Source organism: Typopeltis vanoorti, chromosome 13 (assembly GCF_054136105.1).
Source record: "Typopeltis vanoorti isolate ZY-2024b chromosome 13, IOZ_Tvanoo_1.0, whole genome shotgun sequence".
In the NCBI taxonomy this organism is placed as follows: domain Eukaryota; kingdom Metazoa; phylum Arthropoda; class Arachnida; order Uropygi; family Thelyphonidae; genus Typopeltis; species Typopeltis vanoorti.
In genome coordinates this window covers 864001-870000 of record NC_143561.1, presented here as the reverse complement: position 1 = coordinate 870000, position 6000 = coordinate 864001, and positions in this window count along the sequence as shown.

Here is a 6000-nt window from a genome sequence, read left to right as displayed (position 1 = left end):
GAAATGATGGGATTGACTGTGCAGATATCTGTTGGTATGTGTGGGTTTTCTATATATCGATATTTTTAGTTTACCAGCAGAAGAGCGAGTCAGTTTGACATCAAGAAAAGGCAAGGAATTATCCGTTTCAAGCTCAGCAGTAAACTTAATACTTTGATGTCGGCTATTGAGATGTTCGAGGAAAACCATAAAGGAATCATGTCGATGGCTCCAAATAATGAAGACATCATCCACATAACGTTTCCAAATTTTAGGTGTTAAAATAAAGGAAGAGATAGCCTTGGTTTCAAAATCTTCTAAGTAAATATTTGCAAGAACAGGAGATAAAGGATTACCCATAGCCAGTCCATGATTTTGTTTGTATATATTATCTTGAAATTTGAAGTAACCGGACCTGATGCAATGTGTAAGCAAGGCTGACATTTTTTTGGATAACTTGTCCTTGAGTAATGTTAGGACTTCATCTGTTGGGACATTAGTGAACAAATAAGTTATGTCCAAGCTAGCCATGATGTCATTTTCATCAACTGTAATATCCTTGATGTATGTAACAAATTCTGTAGTGTTCTTGATAAAGGAAGGTGATTTTCCTGAAAAACTTTGAGGTATTTGGCAAGGTATTTTAAAAGATTGTATGTAGAAGAATCGATACCTTCTACAATTGGGCGTAATGGGGTGTTCTCTTTATGGATTTTAGGACAACCATATATGCGAGGAATTAACGGATGGAGAGAGCGTAGAGATAAACGGACGTTTCGGGATAATTCAGTTGTTGTTTTTAATAAGTTGTTTGTACGATTTTGAAGTTCACGAGTTGGATCTCTCTCAAGCATTGAGTAGGTATCATTATGTAGTAATTCAATCATTTTATTCTTGTAATCTTCGGAGTTCATGATGACTGTTGCATTTCCTTTATCTGCAGGGAGGATGATTATATCTCTGTTGTTTTTTAAACTTTTAATAGCTTTGCGTTCAGTTGAAGTAATGTTGTCTGCAGGTGGTTTTGCGTTATTGATAATAAAGATTGATTCAATACGTAGAAGGTTTGCATCTTGTGGAGGGAGAAAAGAAGCAGCTTTTTCTATTTTTGTAAGTAGTGTTTCCTTTGGTATTAATTTTGGGGAAGGAATGAAGTTTAGACCTTTACTAAGGATGCTTTGTTCTACATCTGAAAGTATATAGGAGGATTTGTTGATAACGACCTTGTCAATATTGATGTGTGGTTTTGAGTTCCTATTATTTAGTAATCTCTTTAACGTTTCAAATTTTCTTATAAGATTTACTTTGTTATTATATTGTATTCTGGCTGCTTGAGATTCACAGTATGTATTAAAGGTATGCCAACTTTCATTATCTAGAGATTCTTCCAGTATTTCAGCTATGGTTCTTTTTTTATTGAAAAGAAAAGCGAGAGTGCGTTTAGTATCCGATATTCTTTCAGACAATAGGGCTAATTTAGCTTTATGATAGATTCTCTTCGCACGTTCAGTTGTTATGTTTTCTTTAAAGCATATAAATTTAGGAAAGATAGCATGGAATTTGCAACGTTTTAAGAAGACCAACCTGTTAATGTTTAGTCCAATCCTCTTTAGTGTCTTGTTGAAGTTTCTTTTATTATTGATAATAGAAGCCTCGTCATGAAGGTTATAGATGACAGAATGATCATTGACTCGGTTAACATACATAGTTTTATGAAAAAAATTGAATGACTAGAACCGAGATTTAATTAAAAAGGTTTTAATATAAACACACTACTAGTTTCGGCCTGTAACAGACTTCTTCAGGTGACATTATAAAAGAAAAAACACTAAACATTGAGGGTTAAAAGACTATGAACAACATAGACAGTCTTTATACATAATTAGCATTAAAACGTTGTAGTTGTATTTGAAGCTGTTCTTTCGTTTGTTGCATTGTTGGGAACTTAAGCTACAACTTAAGCTACAACCTCCCGGATAGTCATTCAGCTGTAATTATGTACTGGCGTTCACGTGATGCAGCAAGCACGCACTCTCCCAACAATGCAACAAACGAAAGAACAGCTTCAAATACAACTACAACGTTTTAATGCTAATTATGTATAAAGACTGTCTATGTTGTTCATAGTCTTTTAACCCTCAATGTTTAGTGTTTTTTCTTTTATAATGTCACCTGAAGAAGGCCGTTACAGGCCGAAACTAGTAGTGTGTTTATATTAAAACCTTTTAATTAAATCTCGGTTCTAGTCATTCAATTTTTTTCATAAAACTATGTATGTTAACCGAGTCAATGATCATTCTGTCACATATATATACATATATGTACACACACACACACACACACACACACACACACACACACACACACACACACACACACACACACACACACACACACACACACACACACACACACACACACACACACACACACACACACACACACACACACACACACACATAGATATATGTAGAACTGTATATAAAAACTCTGTAGAACACTGTATATAAAAAAGGAAATTAAATGACTTTATACCGAGAATGAAAAACAGACATATGAAAAAATACATTAACATATCTAGTATAAAACAAATACATTTAAAAAGGAATGCGTGCTAGAGTTCCAACTGAAGTTGATTACGTGCGTGAGTTGGTATTAGTGCGCCAGTATTGGACAGTGGCAACGTGCCATCAGAAATATTATAGCTAAGGCTGTTATTAATATGAGACGAATCAAGCGATATTTCTTTAGATTCAATTATTCTTCTTTCCAGTTCATCATAGCACACATGGATATTAGAGGTTTTTTGCCAGTCAACGATGTGTTGGCGGCCATCATCTGCGTTAATGGAGAACAGAACGTGGCTAGAGAGAGAGCTCGCTCTGGTTCTGTTGTAAGAAATGTCTCTTTGATGATCCTCCATACGTAGAAGAATGGATTTAGCTGTCTGTCCGTAGTATGGTCTGCCACAATCACACAGAATCTTGTAGACTCCTGGACACTGAGTAGGAAGATGTTTTATTTTAGGTCTACTTAGTATGGAGCGAAGTTTAGGAACGTAGTGAAGCAAGTTCTAATGTTGAATTTCTGAAGCATTTTTGCCAGTTTCGGGGAGAGGGAGCTCATGTTTGGTAACGAAATAGAACCTCTTGGTGGAGAAGAATCTTCAAGAGCAGTTGAGTGGTGAACAGAGAGAAATTTATTAATCTTTTTAAGAGAGAATCATTGTTAACGAAAGACTTTTTAAGACAATTGAGTTCATATTCAATTTATCAACTGCTCCTTTGGGTTTGGGGGTTTTTGAATATCATTAGCTTTGTTTTTCCAGGGTTTATATGTATGTGGTTTTCGTTAACCAGTTAGTGATTTGATCGATGTCGTTTTGCATATTTGTGTAAGCGATATTTGCAGTGTTGTGAATGACTACTATGCATACTAATGGATAATAATAATAATAATAATAATAATAATAATAATAATAATTTTTTAAAATAAATAAATATATTTTTTATTGATTGCTAAAATATTTATACATATACAATAAACGTCATCTGCGATGACATTGCATCTTATAATTTTACAGAGCTCAGCACTAAGTGCTGCAATTCCTACATTGGATTTCAATTAAAATTTTTAATAATACTTTTATGCCTTTATATTATGTATTTACAATACATGTTCTTCTAATATTAACAATGATGATTATACAGGTATATATTTTTCTATAATTTTTTATTTTTTTATTTTTATTTTTATTTGTATTTTTATTTTATTTTTTTATGTTTGAGAAAGAATGATTATACATACAAATTTCTGCATTTGCTTATAAGGATTACTTGTAGATGAGTGAGTCAAGTTAATTCCACGTATTTCGAAGCTTGGGTTAACTTTTATGAAGAGAGTGGGATTTAGCCTTCACTATTTGTGTTGTTGCTACTGTTTATGTATGGGATGTAGGCATTGGATGCTAGTGATTTGTGATGTGTATATTAGTGTTAATGGTTTCTTAACTTTATTGGTATATTTTCCAGAGTTTGTGTTTTAATGTTCTGCAGTTATCTACGTGTTTTCACTTTCTTGGTAGGTTGTTGAGTTGGGTGGGTATCTGATGTGATCTCACAAAAGAACCGTATATTTCGTGTTTCAGGTTTTTAATGCTTAGAAATCTGTGTATCACCACGTGCTTGTCGGATATTGGTTGTTGCGTGTAAGGTGTCCAGATCACTGTTGACAGAAATTTCCTCTGTAATGTGTCTAATTTTGTTAGGTGGCAGTTTGATGTATTTGTATAGACTGTTATTCCGTATCTGAGTAGGGATTCGCAGATACCGTGATATAGGAGTTTTTTTATGTTGGATGGAATAATGTCTTTAAGTTGGAAGAGTTTTGCTGCGATGATCCGGAGTTTGGTGTGTAGTTATTCTGTATGTTTTGTCCATTTAAGGTGGGAATCTATATAGAGACCGAGGTATTTCGCATGTGTTACAGGTTTGATTTCGGAACATTGGCAGGTATTTTTGTTGTTAATGCAGCGGTATGTGTGACAATGTATCGATAGTGATGCGTGGCGTATGATTCTTGGGTTGTGTATTATCAACATCTGTGTTTTGGTGCCGTTGATTAGAATTGCGTTTTGGTGGAAGTATGTTATGATTTCGTTTAGGTCTTGTTGTGCTTTGCAGAGAGCTATGTTACTGTCTGTATGGATTGCTAGTAGTGCAGTGTCATCTGCGTATTGAAATATTTGACTTCTTATGGATATGTTATGAACATCGTTAATGTATATGTTGAATAGATTGGGTGATAATATGGCACATTGAGGTACACCGTGTTTAATTGTATACTCCGACTGTGACATGTACCTATTTTTGTTACTTGGGTTCTGTTTGAGAGGTAGTTCTTGAACCATGTATGCAGTGTTCATCTTATACCTATTGTGTATAGTTTGGTGCATAGTATGTCATGTTCAAGTGTGTTAAATGCTTTGGTTAGGTCCAGCAGTATAAGGTCGGCGTACTTGTGTTTTTCGAGAGCTTTGTTTATTATATCGGCGATGTCTTCTAATAAAGTAATGGTACTTTTTGGTTTCTGAAAGCCGTATTGGTTTTGTGAGATGATGTTGTACTTCTGTAAATAGTTCTGTAGTATGGTGTGTGTTATTTTTTCTAGACTTTTTGAGATGACTAGTAGTGTAGCTATTGGTCTATAGTTCTGAGTATCGTTTCTTTTGTCGTGTTTGTATATTGGTGTAATTACTGCAGTTTTTAGTTTGTTTTGGGATAATGCCTGTTTCGAATATTATGTTCAGGAGTTTCAAAAGTATTGGATTTATTTGTTCAAAGTGTGTTATAAGGTCTGTAAGTCTTATTTTGTCCTACAGTGGTCTTTGGTTTTAGCAGCGCTTCTTTCAGTTCCTGTTTTATGTGTGGAAAACTACCAACACAAAGTCAACATCGTTTGTTGTTGACTTTGTGTTGGTAGTTTTTTGTTGATCGTTGGTAGTTTGTCTTTTTCGAGTTGTGTGATGTTGTTTGTGAAAGCATGGTTGAATGAGTCTGCTAGTTCCTCTTGGTTTGTCTCCTGACCGAAGCGTTTTGCAATAAAATCTTGTGCTGAAGTTTTCTTTTTTCGGGTTACTAATTCGTTGAGTGTAGCCCATGTTTGCTTAACGTTGTTGTTATATTCCATGAATTTTTGGAAGTAGTAGCGTCTTTTTGCCCTACGAATTTTTGTTGTTAGTTTATTTCTTGTGGTTTTGTATAAGGTTTGTAAATGTGTGTTAATGGGTGACTTTTTATGTTTTTTCCATAGATTTTCTCTTTCAGTAATAGTATTTAATATGTGGTCATTTATCCATGGATTGGTGTCTGTTTGTCGCCTCGTTTGTGTAGGTTTTGTTGCTTTTTTGTATATTTTGTGAACTTTAGTTGAAAATTCTCGTATAATGTTACAGGATCGTTTATTTTAAGTAGGCAATTCCAGTCTGTATTTTTTATTTGGTTATCGACAATGCTCTTTAGT